Raw genomic sequence first — 20,271 nt, forward strand, 5'->3', positions numbered from 1 at the left:
GTATCCCTGTAGCAAGTAAATATTCACATAAAACTAAATTCTAGCTTCCTTATAAAAATTACCCTAGGTAGGAACAAAAAAGAAATTTTGCAAAAGTGATATTCAGTGATGGAATCCGCAGAGAACACATTTGTCTACTGACAAACAGTTTCATCGAAATTTCAGTCGTTAAAACTGACACGCTCCAGCGAGAACATTTTCCACTGCACTGAAGAAAACAGATACATTGTTCACGATGGCCAGTGAAACAGACCACAACAAGTTTCAAAAACAAAAACGTAGGCAATAACGGACCTGACAGAAAAATTTTGTAGGGTTAGCGATTTAAGGAGGGTAGTGTGGGTTGTAGAAGTGTATTGAGTCCTATGTCCTTGGAGACCGAGTACGTAAACGTTTTCGCTGTCTCACGGCGTGAGTTAAGGGCTAGGGGCGGACAACCTGAACATTTGTCCGAAGAGCCAAAATTTGACGAAACAGTTTTAGCTAAAATTTCGAGAGGAATTCTAAAGTAAAAAACGTTACTGAGTGCTAACATCGCGTCAGTTGACTACATTGTCACTATAATGAAGACGTCTCTTCTTGCGCAGGCCTGGAGCGTCCGCTCCCCATCCACCGCTTAATAAGAAGTCGAAGGGTGTCCCCTCGCTCTCAGGCACCATTGTCGCGGCTGAGCGGCCAATTGTTGTATAGTTCGCGGTAAGGCGAGCGGCTGCAGCGCGACAGCCGCGGCACGAGGTCTCAAAGCGTGCGCCTTTCTAGCACTTGCCCTGTTTTCAATAAAGCTAAGTTCGTCATAATTATGCTGTTATTTTGTTTCATAGATACTAGGTTATCGTAAACTGATTATCAAACTGAAACAATATAAGCGTTTTAAATAAAATAAATATCCAAAAAGCCTTTTTAATGTATGAATAAAATACTATATCAGATCTGGACGCCTAGTATATGTATAATTATTTACATATTTGATTCATGAAAATAATTATAATCCGTCTATTAAATTCACTAACACCTTATCAAAATGGATGAATATTTCGAAACATGGAGGCTCAGACCTAATACTTCTAAAACCCAAGTCTCCTGTTTCCACCTCAACAACAGACAGGCAAACTATGCACCCCACGTAGAGTTCAGAGGCCAGCTGCTTCACTACAATCCCCTCCCAAAGTATCTGGGAATTACATTGGACCGATCTCTGACGTACAAGGAGCACTTATACAAATGCGCAGCAAAAATCAAAACCAGAAATAATGTCCTACACAAACTCACTGGAAGTAGCTGGGGAGCAAGCGCCACAGTTCTCAGAACATCTGCTCTTGCACTAGTATATTCGGTGGCTGAATACTGCGCTCCGGTCTGGCTAAACAGCACTTATACAGCAACGGTGGACACCCAGCTAAACGACACCGTGAGGTTCATCTCAGGCACTATTAAACCGACGCCCCACCAATGGCTCCCGGTACTGGCTAACATAGCCCCACCTCACCTAAGGCGAAGATCTGCACTGAAAAGGGAATGGCAAAAGTGCGCTAACAACCGTGACCTACCCTTACACGAAGACTGCAAGAATCCCAGCCGCAGGCTCAAGTCCCGTAAGCCATCATGGAGATTAGGGCAACAGCTGATCGAGGACAATTATGATATCGACGAAGCCTGGCGTCGGGAATGGGATATGTCTAACCCTGATCATCTTAACTTAGTCTCGGACCTAACCGTACGGCCCGAGGGCTTCGGTCTTCCCAGAAAATCTTGGACAACTTTAAATCCAATCCGAACAGGCTATGGTAGATGTAATTACTGGAAGCACAAATGGGGAAAGACTGACTCACTCAACTGCGACTGTGGGAATCCGCAAACTCTACATCATATCGCAATGGACTGCCCTACGAAGAGATTCCCTGGCACAATGCAGGAGCTGCACCTCCTGGAGGGAGATGCTTCTGGCTGGCTGAGGGACTTGGACATACAACCATGAGTCTGGTCTACTCTTTTCCTTCTGAAAAACCTATTACTAGATACTATTACTATAATTTTTATGTATTTTTGTGTATTTTGTGTTTTACTTCCATTTTTAGATCTAATAATTGTTTGTTGCCTGTAACATATTGACCATTCATTGTTTTTATACGTTGTTTGTGTTATTACTTACTTACTGCTGTATTCTATTAGCCATACGAAATATATATACTCGTCCGATAAAATGCATTTCATAATAATGTATCATAATAAATGAACTGAATGATTTTTCAAAATCAAAATTTATAAAATAACTGTTTATGATTTGCGGAAATATGTTTTACTATAAAATATGTACATAAGAACAATAGAGTTTCTTTGGATTCACAGGATGTGAAAAATATTTTGTGTAGGCCATAAATATTTTTATGCTGATTGACGAAGTATAATAGTGAAGGTATGTTAATTATGGTTTTATCTTATTTACAACAAGCATAAAGCTTTAATTATTTGATATTTTTTATAGTTTACATTGTTTAATTTGACTTACGTGCGTGCGTCTTCCAGAGTCCCTATGGGCCAAACAAAACCTGTTGGTTACCAGAACAAAATAAAGGATGATTTTGTTCTTTGCTGTAGTTCAGCAGCTGCACAACAGTTCAATAAAGATAAAAAGTCAGTCGTTAGCTGCACAAGAAAACCTTAATTTGTTCTCTTAACCGATTTCGTAAGTATACACTGTCATCTCAATTTTTTTAGCGATGTCTCTCTGTTTTATTGTTTCTGTAGCAAAGGATACTGTAGCCCGAGTGAAGATGATATTTTAAACTATCGAAATCGTCAAAGTCAACCCAATAAAGGTTGTCCTGTGCCGCTGAGAAATGAAACATTTGTCCTGGAAAAGGAAGCCGCGAAACAAAAACAAGTTGCCACATTAAGCTTCTCGTCCGGGGTGACGAAACCGCTAGAGTGGGCCCTGCTGGCAATATCACGGTTAGCATATTTACATCTACGTGGATATTTCGCAAATCACAATTAAGTGCCTGGCAGAGGGTTCATCGAACCACCATCACAATAATTCTCTATTACTTTTAGTCTCGAGCGGCGCGAGGACGAAACGAACGCTTATGTCTTCAGACGCGAGCACTGGTTTCTCATATTTTATTATGTAGGTCGGTCTCATCGAAATACTTCCGCATTCGGACCACAACGTTGGTCAATGGAATTTCGTGATAAGGTCCCGCCGCAACGAGAAACGTCTTAATTTTAATTATGTCCACCCCGAACCCTATATCATGTGCGTGACACTCTTTCCCCTATTCCTCGATTATACAAAACGTGCGGCTCTTCTTAGAATTTTCTCGATGTACTCCTTTAACCATATCTGGTAAGGATGCCACACGGCGCAGCAGTACTCTAAAATGGGGACGCACAAGCGCAATGTGGGCAGTCGATTTAGTAGATCTGCTATAATTTCTAAGTGTTCTGCCAATAAATCACAGTCTTTGTTTCGCCTTCCCCTCATCATTTTCTATGTGTTAATTCCAGTTTAAGTTGTTCCTGGAAATTTAATTGAAATTACGCCGTTAGATTTGATTGCTTTATCGTGTAACCGAATTTTAACGGATTCTTTTTAGCACTCATGTGGTAGAGCTCACACTTTTCATTATCTGGGATCAACTGTCAATTTTCCCAACCTACAGGTACCTTATCTAAATCGTTTTGCAGTTTGTTTTGATCTTCTGATGACTTTACTAATCGATAAACGACAGCATATCTGTAAACAACCTAAGACGGCTACTCAGGTTTTCACCTAAATCGTTTATATACATGAGGTATAGCAAAGTGCCTATAACACTACCTTGGGGGCTAAGTCACTTACTCGATAAATTTCTATCAGTTACTACGAACTATGAGCTCTCTGACAATAAATCACGAATCCAGTCACATAAGCGAGACAATATTCCATAAGCTCGCACTTTCACTACAAGCCGCTCGTGTGGTACAGTGTAAAAAGCTTTCTGGAAATCTAGAAATGTAGTTGCGTTAAACAAGAACGATGTTTTCTAAATCCGTGTAAACTGTGTCTCAAAAGACCGTCGTCTTAGATGTAATGCATAATATTCGATACAATGTATGTTCTAAAACCCTGCTGCATATCGACGATAATGATATGTGCCTGTAATTTACTGCACTACTCTTACTGCTTTTCTTGAATACTGGCGTGACGGAACTTACATCGACCTATCGGTTGTATTTGATTATTAAGTGTGGGGCTATTGTAACATTTAACTGTTGTAAAGTCTGCAGCTTTTTTATTGTTTTCCTGAAATTCTTTTTGGGACGATGCAAATCTGGGATTCTGAAAACGTTAGATGAGATTTCGTGAAACCACCGATGATGGCAACACATTTTATAGTTTCTCTCAATGATCATTACAGCATGTTTACAGTACGTTTGACATTTGTGGAAAATATGATTACTAGCACCTTTTGTACTTCCAAATTTAATCTTGTGTTCTTCTCACTACGCTTGTATGTGCACTTAACTAAACTTCCGTTATTGTTACCTGTCCTGATGTTGCATTTTTAATGCAGTGTAGTTCCCGTCGCTTTCCATCTTCTCTGTAAATGAGATTACTTTTATCCTGTACTATTCCTGTAGAATGTAACACTACCTTGAGGGACGTCAACTTACATAATTGCGCTATTACTTCTTTTTTGGAAAATTAGTGGAAACGTCCTTCATGGAAATATTATATCAAATCAAACTTAAAGCGCCTACGAATATCAGAGATTAAAAAAAGAAACGAAAAATAACAGTCGATACTAGTCGATTTTTCAATCTCAAGAGACTCAGTGGTCTCTTGTTACTCAATTTTCTGTCTGTTTCACATTATTGCGTCATTCTATCACGGTTGGTAAGACACTTGTAATAAATATCTGGTTTTAAACTGCAATAGTTCATGCCTTCAGCCGATGTATACTACCAGTACGTTATAAACATAATTTTTTCAGTGATTTACTTGTACGCAATACTAGATTTTTTTAAAAACCATTTAAATATAAGTATTTTATACAAATCTTTCATGTTTAATGTCAGTTAGCGACTTTCCACTGACTGTTCATCTGATTTCGAGTAAGTAAGTATACTTTATGATTTTATACATTATGTAATAATGTACAATGTAACAAAGTAGAAGAAAATTCGTTGATTACCACTTTTTCGGGTGGGGAGGGGGCGGAGGATGAGGCGAATCATTAGTATTTCGCCTGGTAATGTTGCCCACCACAAATTGGCTTCTTTGGCAACCTCTTGTTCTTAGCGCAGTAACTGCAAACAACGTCATCTACTACTTTTGGATACATAAAAAATTAAATCTGCCCATCCCCCTCCCTTTCCTGTTTTTAAGCTTCCAAATCTTTCTGAAGTACTATGGCAGTTATTCCTTGAAGTCACATTATACTGTCCCTTCCTCTTGTCAGTGTTTTCGACATATTCCTGTCCTCACCGATTGTGTGGAGAACCTCCTCACTTCTTATCAGATCACCAAATTTTCGGCACCCTCCCACGGCACCACATCTCAAACGCTCCGATCCTCTACCGTTCCCTGAAAGTCCATGATTCACTTCTACACAGTGGTGTGCTCCAACTGTACATTCTCAGAAATTTATTCCTCAAATTAGTCTCATATCCGATGCCAAGGATTTCTGGTCAGATGAGTATAGGGTAATCAACAGCAACCGAAGGTGGTATAAAGGGAGTAGAATTCGTTATGAATAGGAAGGTAGGGCAGAAGGTTTGTTGCTGTGAACAGTTCAGTGACAGGGTTGTTCTTATCAGAATCGACAGCAAACCAACACCGACAACGATAGGTCAGGTATTCATACCGACAGGACATATCGGCCTTAATTTCAGAAAGAAATTTCTGAGAATCTACGTCTGGAGAACAGCCTTGTATGGTTGTGAAACATGGACTGTGGGAAAACCGGAGCAGAAGACAGTGGAAGTATTTGAGATGTGGTGCTACTGACAAATGTTCAAAATTAGGTGTACTGATAAAGTAGTGAATGAGGAGGTTCTGCGGAGAATCGAAGAGGAAAGGAACATGTGGAAAACACTGATAAGGAGAAGGGACAGCATTACAGAACATATGTGAAGACGTGAGTCAATGTCTTCCATGGTACTATAGGGCTGTAGAGGGCAAAAACTGTAGAGGAAGGCAGAGATTGGAACAAATCCAGCAAATAATTGTGGAAGTAGGCTGCAAGTGCTGCTTTGAGATGAAGAGGTTAACACAGGAGAGGAAATCGTGGCGGACCGCATCAAGCCAGTCAGAAGACTAATGACCAAAAAAAATTATTATGGCCATGTATACCCTCTTTGCTGTAACAGTCTGTTCTCCGTGTTTCATCGTGGGCCCCAGTTTCCATGTTATGATTATCACGAATTTCTACTGTTCTCATTACTTTCGTCTTTTTTAGATTTATTCTCAGTTCACTGTGTATGCTTATTATACTGTTCATTCCATTAAACAGGCTCTTTTGTAATTTATCACCTTCACTAAAGATAGCAACGTCACTAGCAATTATTATCACTAATATCATTTCGCAGTGAATTTTAAGCCCATTTCTGAGCTTTCCTTTATTTCTTGCTTTTTAGATGTATAGACTGAGCAGTATGTGTGAAAGACTACGCTTTCTAATTCGACTCAATGTTGTTTCTTAATTCTTATTGTTCTCTTGGTTTTTATATGTAATTTAAATTACACACTTTTCCCTATAGTTTTCACCAAAAATTCCCTAAGATTTCGAAAATCTTGTACCATTTTAAATTGTCTGATACTTTTTCTACGTCGTCTTATCCAACGAATCTGCCTTGATTTTACTGAACTCCTACTTCCATTATTAAGCGCAACATCACAACTGCCTCAGTTGCCCTTATCTGTCCCCCAGCCGAAGTGATCATTCCTTAACAGATCCTCACTTTTCTTCTCTACTCTTCTGCGTATAATTCTTGTTAGTAGCTTAGATGCACGATGTGTTAAGCTGACGGTGTGCTAGGTGTACACTTATCGCCCATTTCTGTCTTTGGCTTTGTGTACAAGATATTTTCCGCAAGACCGCTGGTATTCGTATTTTTCCTGACTCGTATGTTCTACAAAATAACTTGAATAGTCGTTTGACTGCAACTTGACACAATAATTTCAGGTTTTTGAAGGAATGTGATCAATGACTTCCGCCTTATCTTATCGCAAGCTTTGCAAAGATCTGTTGAACTCTGACCATCGATACCGTATGTATTTCGTACCATTCCCATTCCTTCTTGTATCACTTCATCAGCGACTTCCTCCCCTCTTAGAGGCCTTCCTTGCACGGTTTCCTCTGTGTCTAGCAGTAGAATTAGTACTGCACTCTTAGTACTGACTGGTTTTAATTTAATTTCACCGAACGTTGTTGATGAATCAGTCATTCAGACCACCATTTATTTTTCGATTTCTTCGCATTTTTAGTGCAGCAGCTTCGCCATTTCTTCCCTGTTTATTTCATTCCAATTTGCCTTAAATTTCTGTATTTCTCTTGCAGAACATGTTTCTAATTCCTTCATTCGTCGATCTGTTGAGGTATGTATTCTGTTACCCAACGTACATCCGCAAGCACCTTTCTGTACTTACGCGTCCTACTTATGTGAAAACCATTTTACTGATGTCCATTTTTCGTCTATAAACTGCCTATTCTTGTATTCATTATCACATGGCTACAGTCTTTAATATCTTCAACAGCCCACCATCATTCTTCTGTCCTTTAGCATCCCACGTCTTTAGGCATCCGTTATTATGCACCGTTTTCTTAGTCCTCAATCTACTTACCATTATTATTAAATAATTATTTTATATCGCTCCTCGGTATACCTTGCAACATACTGCCTCACTTCGGAATCTCAGTCTCATCATGACGTAACCCATCTGGGATCTTGCGCTATTTCCCGCCCTTTCCAAGTATACCGTCATCTCTAGTAATTTCTGAACGCTGTATTCGGTGTTACAAGGTAAAAATTATTGAATAGCTCACTTATTCAGTTTCTTTTCTAGTGCCAGGCTCATACTCCCCTGCAGTACGTTTTGCCATTAATTCCCTTACTACAACGTTCCAATTCCGCATGTTTATTATATTTTCATTGCCCTCATTACTCGTTCAGTCTTCTCATAAACAATATATCCTCATATTCTGTTTCCGACGTCGGCATGTGTACCTGAATAATTATTGTTGGCACTGATTTGTTCTGGATTTTTACGAGGATATTCGGATCATGGAATTGTCCAAAGCAATTTTCCGCCCTGTCATCCTATTCATGACGCACCCTACACCCGTTGGTTTTTCAATTATAGGCCGCATGTGCTTTATATGCACATTATTGGTCCTTAATGCAGTATTTTCCATTGCCTTCCATGTTGCCATGCCGCTGATCGTAGCTGACAGTTCTCCCTTATAGCGGAATATTTCCACGCCAAGATTGGTGCCACTCTTTGCCTGCTCCTTCGCGCTCTTCGACAAAGCATGAGGAAGAACTAAGGTGAACTTTTCACCGCCAGCCATCATTGACGACGAATTTTAGTCAAAATTTTAACAGTGGCTGTGATCGTAGCCGGGAACTAGGATGTGATTTTTAGTCAAAGACCCTTAGACCATAGGCTGTTAAATTTAATAACATAATGAAGAACAAAATCCGTTAGTTAGCTGAGGCAACCACTACCATTAGCACACAATAGGCTTAAAGAATACGGAGTTTATGCAGTAAATTCAGAGCTCTGCGTTACCGCTGCGTATGAAAAAGCTATTTTCAAGGCGCCTATTAATATGTGAGTATATCTTGCTTGACTGTGGAACGAAGAGACGAATGAACACACTATTTAGCTAGCCTTTTATCTTAGGTGTGTACTCTCGAGGACTGTGGTATGTTTCTGGGCGTAGAACATGTTTAGATCAGTAACTCACGGAAAAATATAGACATACACCCATTTATCAATTTGTAAGTACAAAAACGGCAATATTCCCTACGTGAATTTGAAATTTACAAGGCAGTCGTCTCTATGAGTTACAGATAAATTGTATTATATATTCTTAGGATGAATTTAACGTTTGGCTTCACACGACGGTAAAGGTTCACTGATGTACCCTAGTGACTGAAATAACAGACAAATGAGCAGATTAATTGCACAAAAATAACGTCATCCACTGTTTAATTGAATATCTTCAATAACATCTTTTCGTAGATAAATACGTCTACTGAATCCCCTGTAACTACATTTCTAATCTACAGACCTATGCGTTGTGCATGGATAAAGGTATCTGCAGTATTAGCGATACTTCCAGCTGCATTTCTGAATGGGGCGAGAGGAGAGTAACTGCTAGGATGCCTTTGTGCACGCTGCAATTAGTCTAGTTTTGTTTTAGCAGTCCCCGCGAGAATGATACGTAAGATGCAGTAGTATGTAAAGTCTTAAAAAATGTGTACTTCCTGTTGCTATTGGTATCAAGCGACAGCCTATTCATGATTTCAAAAATTCCATGACGTTGTCATACACCGAATCACCTGTGTAAGCGAGTATTCGTGCTGACCTATTTCTTATTCTATACTATTCCCAGTTACTCTTCTTACCAGCTGTAGGGAAAGACGGGTCACGTAGAATATTCACAAGAACGAAGGGGGAAGAAAAATACCGGAACAGGAAGAATGAAATGCTCAAATTTAAAAGCGTGTAAAACAGGGATGTGGCCTATCGCAACTACGGTTCACTCTACACGTGTTAGAAGCAATGATAGAAGTAAAGGAAAAGTACAAAAGTTGGATTAATATTCAGGGTGAAAGGATATAAGTGATGAAATTCGCTGATGACAATGCTATCCTCAGTGAAGGTGAAGAAGAATTACAAGATATTTCCAATGGACTGAGTACAGAACACGGATACAGAGTAAATCGAAGAAAGACTACAGTATTGAGAAGTACCAAAAACGAGAGTAGCTAGAAACTTAACTTCAGAAATAAGATTTGAGAATCTTGAAGTAAACGCAGCGTGGGAATTCTGCTGTCTAGGCAGTGAAGTAAGCGATGATGGATGGAGCAACCAGGACATAAAAACCAATCTAGAACTGGCAAGAAAGGGCATTCCTGGCCAAGAGAACTCTACTAGCATCAAATAGGTCTTCATTTGAGATCTAAACTACTGATAATGTATGTTTGGAGCTTGGCATTCAATGATAGTGAAATATGACTGTGGCAATAGTAGAACAGGAGGGAATAGAAGCATTTGAGGTGTGGTAATACAGAAGAATGTTGAAAATATGATGGAATGATAAGGTAGGAAGTGAAAAGGTTCTTGGCAGAATTGGCGAGGAAAAGAATATATGGAAAACACTGACAACAAAAGGAATAGGATTATACGACGCCTGTTAAGACGTCAGAGAATAGCATCTACGATACTTCAGGGAGCTGTAAAAATTGTGAAGAAAGACAGAGATTGCAATACAACCAGAAAATAATTGAGAACATAAATAGCAGTTGCCGCTCTGAGAAGGAAAGGTTGGTACGATAAAGGAATTCATGGCAGGCAGTATCAAACCAGTCGAACACTGATGACACGAAATGAAAAAAAAAAAGAAAAAGCCGCATTAGGGGACACAAGCTTCAGCAGTTGGTACAAGGTGGATCAAGTAAAAGTGTCCCGAAGAATAGAGTTCCGTGGTACAAAGAAGTACAACAGAGGAGAGGAAATTGAGTGCTAACCTGACTATAGCAGATGATGAAAGTGACCATCATTCATCTCTCGTCATTTTTGTGGCTTGGTCACCAAGTTGTAGAAGGCAAAGCGAAGCTGGGCCGCTGGCACTGCAGCAGTCTCATCCGAAATGTTCTGCTGCAGTTCTTGAAGACTTTGAAGATTGTCGGGATACACTATCGACTTGAGCGCTGCCCACGCAAAGTAGTCGCACACTGAAAGGTCAGGTGACCTGGCTGGCCAGCTAGGAGCGTGACCACACTGACCTCTGCCAGTAGCTTTGTCAGGCGTGAAGAGTGTGTAAATGTGCTCCAAGTTTCGGGCGGCTATGTCTTTTCCTCCTCCGTTAACGCTGCCTTAAATGTTTCGGTCCGGACCAGTTTACTTTTCACCACACTAGTCACTAACTATTGACACCTAGAATAACTCCGAAGATATGATAGTAGCGGCAAAGTTTGTGGGACAAATGAATTCATGGGACAACGGGGGCCGTAATATGACGTTGGGTTTTGGTTGCTAGGTGGATTCACGTCGGAGATATGAAGGTCATCTTCTTTTAAGTGGGATGTTATAGTTTGGTACTTATTTTCTGATAGAAGCTATCGAGACGATTCCAGTGATGTGTAACAGTAAGTCCTCGGAAGGCCAACGAAGGTCACAAGGGTGGCCTGAACGTCCATTTACAGAAGGTGTTCGAAGTGATGACCACTGGTATCAATGCAGTGCCAAAATCTTCTTATCATGTATTGAGTTGTATTCCGTATCACATGGGCACTTATCAAAGCACATGCTCTGACAATTCTCTCGTATATCGTGCAAATTGTAAATATTGGCCGGATACAGCGTATCCATCTAACGTGCCATTGATATGTAAACACCATTCGATGGTTTCGCAATACAAGACTTATAGAAACGATAAGACTAGTATCGTCGAATCAAGCGAATGTGAATGACGTATTCCTTCACAGAACAAATCGATATGCTTCTAATGTACGGAGGATGCCAACGAAATTCAGTGATAGCTACAGACTTAGACGGTGAAAGGTACCATCAACGTACTCACCCCACTAGTCGTACATTTAAATATGTATATGATAAAATTGAGAACAACTGTATCGTTAACGCATCGTAAACATACCCAGCAAAGGAAAGTTAATAACGAGGAAACGGAAATTCGTACTCTTACCACTGTGGTTCGAGATCCTTGTGTAAGTTTGCGTCAAATCGCAAGGGAATCTGGCACGAGTCAAACTAGTGTTGTCCGTGTTTTGCGTCATCCTTACCATATCAGTCTCCACCTAGAATTAACTGTTAAGGATTGTATGCGTCTCATTGAATTCTGCCGATGGGTTCAACTTCAGATTCGGACTCATGACACATTTATTAATTTGATTTTGTTCACTGACGAGGCTACATTCGGGAACCATGGAAATGTTAATCTGCATAAAATGCATTACTAGGCAACTGAGAATCCATGTTGGCTGTGGCAAGTTGTACACCAGAAGCCGTTGTCGTTGAATGTATGGTGTCGGATTCTGGAGGACAGAATTATAGGCCCCGATTTCATCGAAATAAAACTTAATCGTAGGAAGTACACCATATTCCTGCAAGAAACATTAGGTCTGTTATTGGAAGAAATACCGTTACGAACATGGGACAGTAGTGGTATCAACACGATGGGTCTCCGACTCGATTTTCGCTGATGGCTAGAAATGAGTTGCAGATACAATTCCCAAATCGTTGGATTGCACTCGGAGGAGATGTATCGTGGCCGGCTCCTTCGCCAGACTTGTCATCTCTGGATTTTTTCTTGTGGGGATTCGTAAAACAGATTGTTTATAAAGACATTCCAATTACACCTTAAGATATGCGAGAGATAATTGTCAGAGCAAGTGCTTTGATAAGTGCTCATGTGATAAGGAATACAACTCAGTACATGATAAGAAGATTTCAGCACTGCATCGATACCAGTGGTCATCACTTCGAACATCTTCTCTCAATGGACGTTCATGCCACCTTTCTGACCTTCAAAGACCTTACTGTTACACATCATTGGATTCGTCTCGGTAGCCGCTACCAGAAAAAAATGCACCAAACTAAATATCCCATTTAAAAAAACAAAGTTGACCTTCATGTCTCTGACGCGAGCCCACCTAGCAACAAAAACCCAACGTCATATTACAGCCCCCGTTGCCTCATGCAACATTTGTGCCACAAACTTTCCTGCTCCTATCCTACTTTCGGAGTTATTCTAGGTGGCAGTAGTTAGTGACTCACCCTCTACATTATTCGTCGTTCGAAAGTTGTGTAAGCAAACCGCTTAGTAAATTGACTGTATTTTCGCAGAATTCTACAAATCAACCGAAGTGTAGCACATACCGTAACTGCGATTGAGACTGTGTGGTCACTCTATTTCATATCCTACAAGTATTTGTTTGAGTTGACTGATTCCAGTAGTGTTGCTCTACTGTTGTGGTCAGAGGATATTACGCATCTGCGTTTTGTGGAGAGCATAGTTCTACATTTCTGAAATGTGATGCAAGTTTCCAGTGCCTGTATTGTATTGTATGGAAGTGGGCACCTAGAAACGACGGAGAGGATTCGTCCCCGCCGTAGCCCGCAGCGGTACACAATCGCTCAACAGGCTGCAGCAGTCGACTCAGCCCACCACCACCCCGCAAGAAGCCAGGATTACTGTGCGGTTCCGCCCCCAGTGGACCCCCGGGAACGTCTCACACCCCAACGTTTGCGTGTTAGGGTAATTATGGTGTACGAGTACGTGGAGAAAGTGTTTTCACAGAAATCGCGGACATTGTGTAACTGAAGTGGATTAAGGGGAACCAGCCCGCATTCGCCGAGGCAGATGGAAAACCGCCTAAAAACCATCCACAGACTGGCCGGCACACCGGACCTCGACACTAATCCGCTGGGCGGATTCGTGCCGGGCACCATCACGCCTTCCCGCCCGAAAAGCAGTGCGTAAGACCGCACGGCTAACCGGGCGGGCCTTCCAGTAGTTACTTAAGTTTGAAACCATTTAAATACCTTTTTCAGACAGAAGGCATGCTTCAATCTAGATAGCTACATCATCACCAAAATTTGGAAGCTATTGTTAATGTTGTCTGTCAAATTAGAAATAAACAACGAGGAGCAAAGAATACACTTTCCTCAGTCACACGTCTGCAGTTGCTCTAGATTTGTCGGTGACTCCCCACCGAAGACAAAACGCTGCGTCCTCACTGACAACGAGTCTTTAAGTTACAAATTTCGTTTCATACACCATATTATGTTAGTTTCATTAATAAGCGCTGTTTTGGCACAGAGTTAGATGCAATCACCTGACTCTCTTGGTACATGACTTTCAAGGTGTCGTGTCAGATATCCACTACTTAGTTTTCGCATGACGTATGTTTTCGGAGTCCATGGTGGTTTGCATTGATAAGGGCATTCTCTTCGAAATACCTCGCTACGAATTAGCTCATAGTGTGTAATAATATCTTTTCTTGTGTGGCCTGTGCTTCCTAATAAATACCGGGTAGCCGTCTCTGACAGAATTGTTACATCATCGGCCGCTACAGTTTTTATCTCTTATCGTTGAAAGGTAGTTATATTCCAGAGTTTCGCTTTAGTTTCCTTTCCTGCTTTCTATTCGCATGGACTGAATCAGATGAGGAACAGAATCTAACCCTATCTCACACGGTTCTCTGTCACTGCCTCGCGTTCATGTCCTTCGACTTTGAGCACCGTAGTCAAGTTTCAGTTAAGTCTTAAATAATCTTTCATACTTTGTACTGTTTACCTACTAACTTCTCATAGTTATTGTTCAAAGCTCTAATGTGTTTATTAACTTGTCTAATCTACCATTGTTTCCTTATTTAAATGGAAACTTCCGTAATTTTAATCTGAAGTGTAATATAAGATTTTTTTCCATCGTTCTGCCTGTGATACCTAGCAGGTCATGTACGACCTACACAGTGAAACGTGTTAATTATAGGCGGTGGATACTAGTAGGCCGTAATTGCGAAGTATCAAATTGCATCACGTAATGAATTAAAATTACGAGTTTCAATTGCATTCCGATTCGTTAGCGCCCGAAACAGCATCATTCGTCCTTTCGGAAATATTTGCTCATAAAATGACCTAATCAACATGGCTGTACAATTAGGCCAAATGGCAGCAGAGGTATTTGTCATAACGATGTGTGGTATTCAATTTGGTTATCTCTGAAAACTGAAACGTTTAACAGTGAACAGATGTAGGTGGTTCGGAAAATCTTGCTGAAAGGTTGAACGTTAAGGGTCTGACATATCTATCGCATATTGTGCTAAGTCATGTAGAATTTTTTTTAAGTTACTGTACTGCAGATATCGTTACTCTGCTTAATTAATGATAATGATTCACAGCGTTTCAGAAAGAAAAAAAACAGAAATATTTAATGTGTGGGGTGTTTGAACATCCCATTAGTTATTGAAGCAGATATATGCTACTTTTCCAATATGTTACTCGGGGCCTGCCCCACCACGCTGTTATTATTTATTTTGTAACTCGCTTAGTCACTGATGTCTGGACAACAATGGCACGCTGTCGCCGAATGAGATATGTATGTAACAGATGTAATGGATTATCAACACATTCGAACATATAAGTGTGACAGTTATTTCTGCCGCTAAATCTGGTATTAAATTAGAAGTGAACATAGAAGTGAAAGAAACGTGCGGGAAAGGTGTTTCCACTATCAGCCCCATGTTTCAGATCTTTTTCCAGAATACCGTTTTTGCGACCGAGTTCACTGATCAATTGATTTTCAGTCAAGGTGTAATATTACGTAGTCGTGCTGCAACAAATGATTGCTCAGTTCTTTCTGTCTCTATGTAAATTATACTGTTCCATGTTTATAAGTGTATACGTATGTGGTATTTTTATTTTTCTATTTATTTCTATATTTATTTTTTTAATATCTGTGTATATGTACCGATACCTCCGTCTTACGGGTCCCACTGTTGTACAAATTCCAGCGCCATGACAATGTGTTGAAAACTGGTCAGTTCCAAATGCGATCTAAGAAATATCTTAATGTCCTGAAGAACTGAGTTATAATACAGCCGAATACATACAGATTTATAATTTTTCTCTGTAGGAACTAGTTAATAAAAATTATTTCTCAGGGATAACAAGATACGAATATTATTCATACTGGACTAATACAGCAATGTGACACTTCTTGGAAACCAAATATTTAACGGTTCGCATTAAAGATTTGACCTTTTCTAAATGTTAGTCATTCTGAAGGCAGAGCCACTTCCCAGTATCTAAGAAAAGTCACCTTGGTCAACTAGCCATAACTGTGTGTTTATGTGGTTAGAAAAATACAGGTTTAAAGCTTAAATCACTGTGGAACTCCTAACTGTCGTTATACGTGCCACAGACAAAAGTATTACGTAATAATCAAGCCTAACGGGAGTTACGCATGAGATCGAATGAGCCAACTGTAGCTAAAATGAACTCTACTTTTCACAGTTACAGAAAATGTACAGGGAATGTAAAAGTCTGGGTCTACGAATAGGAAGTGATCTGGAGCAGAAAAGGCAAAAGTTCATGTCTACGTTGTTACTGGAAGAGTATGAGGAGTGGGATATAGAGTGGTAGCAATTAAATAACCATATCCAGTATTACAGACAGACTGCGTTTCCAAAGTCACACTTGGTTAATTTAGGTGCTGAAATCACACACGGTAATATAAACGGGAATATTAAACAATATGATTTCAGCCAGTGTAGTCTGGGAAGTGTTGTTTGGCTTTATGCTGCTGAGGCCAGTACCATGAATAAACTCACAGATCTAAAAATTAGTCAGCCCTTTAAAAAAGCTCCGTGGTCGCTTTGGAGGACTATAAATGGTATAGGACCTGAACCAGGCACTCATGTTACTTCCCTAGTAGAGACATGGTCTTTTCTTTAGTCGTCAGTCTTATCAGTGGTTCTGTAGGATATGCAGTAGAGATAGGAAAATAGTGGAACAGGAGGGGAAAACTGCTGGCCTTCAGGTACAGCAGGCTACAGAAGATCTGAACAAATTAAGGAGGGAGAAGGGTAAAGAAGGTGGCAGCAGGGAACAGGAGGAACAGACCCTGATCTTTGTCGGACAACTTTGTGGTGAATGTGAAGAATAAGTTTGACCTGTTCCTTCAGTTAGAAACTGATGAGCCTCAGACGTAGGTGTAGAGAGGGCACAACAAACTTTCTGTAGAAAACTGAATAAGAATATAGGGAAGTCAGCAAACAGATAGGAAGTTTTGTTGTCAGGTTGTTCACATGCCGGAGGTGTAGGCCAACTTTTGCAGGACCAGTTAATATCAGAATACCAGGTCAGTAATTTTTTGAAACCTAGTGCCGGTGTAGGTCAGGTGACAGAGGATTTAGGTTCACTCTGTAAAGATTTTACCAAGGAAGGCACCGGGGTTATTGTGGGTCGGCCAGGCAATAGTTTTTACAAAGATCCTGGGTAAAATATAGAGTGTGACCTGGCAGAGATTGCATCAGCAACGAGACATACCAGTGTAGAGTTTGTGTCGGTTCAGAGACGCCATGACCGACCTCATTTACACTCTTCTGTCAGGAGGGTTAACTTAGAGTTGGAATGGCTTCTTGTGTCAGGTGCGGGGTCACATATTGGTTTGGTTCCTGTTGATTCTCTCGGTAGGTGGGATTATACTAGATATGGCCTACACCTTAACAGGAAAGGGAAGGGAAGACTGGTTGGACTCATAGCAGGAAATGTAGGAGGGGGGGGGGGAGGGGGAGGCACTGCCTTGAGTGGTAATGTACCAGTGGTCATAGGTGTTGGAGCAGCACCTTTTTTAGGATAAGTAGGACAGACTGAAGTTCTGAGAGAAATAAAGATTGAAACAAACCTTCAGTTTGAGAAAGAAATCAAACAGCATAATCCTGACACATTGGATCCGGGAACACAGATGTCGGTTAAAAATTTACAGCAATCATAAGAAATTTAATTTCCACCCGGTTTCATCTCAGTAAATGTGGAATGCCAGCTATCTTTAGAGCATCCAAATTTTCGAGGGCTTATAAGTAAAATTAATGAACTACTTATGTGCAATGATGAATTAGAGTCATCGACCACTGGTATAAATGTGTTAAACCTTAAAGAATTTAAGATAGCCTCTTACATCTGTAGACAAAAATGGAGAAAGGAAGAGTTGCCACATTTGTTAAAAATAGTTTTTAATATAAGAATATTGACATTGATGAATTTTGCTTAGAGCAGCACTTAGAAGCATATGCAACAGAGACAGTATTTCGTAATAGGTCCTTTATTATAGTAAAAATCTACAGAACATATTCAGGAAATTTTAACCTGTTTATAAATGGTCTTGAAGATTCATTGCCTCATTTAAAATTAAAAAACAAAGAACTAGTGGTTGCTGGTGATTTTAATATACATGTCATGAAAAATACTATCAGTGAACAGTTACTGAAATCAGTTACATCGTCATTCAGTTTAATTTCTACTGTAAATTTCCCAATTAGGATATACAAATGTTCTAAGACTGCCATTGATAACATCTTTATAGACAATTCTAAGCAAATAAGGCTAGGGGTAGCGTCTTTGATTCATAATCAAAAACGTCTTCGGTCCCGGGTTCGATCCCCGCCACTGCCTAAATTTTGATAAATAATCAGCATTGGCGGCCGAAGACTTCCGGCATAAGAAGTCAGCCTCATTCTGCCAACGGCTTTGTCAAAGAGGGCGGAGGAGCGGATAGAGGTTAAGGGCACTCTCTTGTCCTAGGGGTGGGAAATTGCCCCTAAAGGCGGAAGAATCAGCAATGATCAACGACATGAGGACGCAGAAGGCAATGGAAACCACTGCATTAAAGACACGTAACGTGTATCCACAGGACATGTGGCCTGTATTTGAAGAAAGTGTCATGATGATCTTTCCATTGGCAAAAGATTCCGGAATAGTCCCCCATTCGGATCTCCGGGAGGGGACTACCAAGGGGGAGGTTACCATGGGAAAAAGATTGAATAATCAACGAAAGGATAACGTTCTACGAGTCGGGGCGTGGAATGTCAGAAGCTTGAACGTGGTAGGGAAACTAGAAAATCTGAAAAGGGAAATGCAAAGGCTCAATCTAGATATAGTAGGGGTCAGTGAAGTGAAGTGGAAGGAAGACAAGGATTTCTGGTCAGATGAGTATCGAGTAATATCAACAGCAGCAGAAAATGGTATAACAGGTGTAGGATTCGTTATGAATAGGAAGGTAGGGCAGAGGGTGTGTTACTGTGAACAGTTCAGTGACCGGGTTGTTCTAATCAGAATCGACAGTAGACCAACACCGACAACGATAGTTCAGGTATACATGCCGACGTCGCAAGCTGAAGATGAACAGATAGAGAAAGTGTATGAGGATATTGAAAGGGTAATGCAGTATGTAAAAGGGGACGAAAATCTAATAGTCATGGGCGACTGGAATGCAGTTGTAGGGGAAGGAGTAGAAGAAAAGGTTACAGGAGAATATGGGCTTGGGACAAGGAATGAAAGAGGAGAAAGACTAATTCAGTTCTGTAACAAGTTTCAGCTGGTAATAGCGAATACCCTGTTCAAGAATCACAAGAGGAGGAGGTATACTTGGAAAAGGCCAGGAGATACGGGAAGATTTCTATTAGATTACATCATGGTCAGACAGAGATTCCGAAATCAGATACTGGATTGTAAGGCGTACCCAGGAGCAGATATAGACTCAGATCACAATATAGTAGTGATGACGAGTAGACTGAAGTTCAAGACATTAGTCAGGAAAAATCAATACGCAAAGAAGTGGGATACGGAAGTACTAAGGAATGACGAGATACGTTTGAGGTTCTCTAACGCTATAGATACAGCAATAAGGAATAGCGCAGTAGCCAGTACACTTGAAGAGGAATGGTCATCTCTAAAAAGGGCCATCACAGAAGTTGGGAAGGAAAACATAGGTACAAAGAAGGTAGCTGCGAAGAAACCATGGGTAACAGAAGAAATACTTCAGTTGATGGATGAAAGGAGGAAGTACAAACATGTTCTGGGAAAATCAGGAATACAGAAATACAAGTCGCTGAGGAATGAAATAAATAGGAAGTGCAGGGAAGCTTAGACGAAATGGCTGCAGGAAAAATGTGAAGACATCGAAAAAGATATGATTGTCGGAAGGACAGACTCAGCATACAGGAAAGTCAAAACAACCTTTGGTGACATTAAATGCAACGGTGGTAACATTAAGAATGCAACGGGAATTCCACTGTTAAATGCAGAGGAGAGAGCAGATAGGTGGAAAGAATACATTGAAAGCGTCTATGAGGGTGAAGATTTGTCTGATGTGATAGAAGAAGAAACAGGAGTCGATTTAGAAGAGATAGGGGATCCAGTATTAGAATCGGAATTTAAAAGAGCTTTGGAGGACTTACGGTCAAATAAGGCAGAAGGGATAGATAACATTCCATCAGAATTTCTAAAATCATTGGGGGAAGTGGCAACAAAACGAC

This window comes from Schistocerca cancellata, chromosome 6 (genome assembly GCF_023864275.1).
Source record: "Schistocerca cancellata isolate TAMUIC-IGC-003103 chromosome 6, iqSchCanc2.1, whole genome shotgun sequence".
Lineage (NCBI taxonomy): Eukaryota > Metazoa > Arthropoda > Insecta > Orthoptera > Acrididae > Schistocerca > Schistocerca cancellata.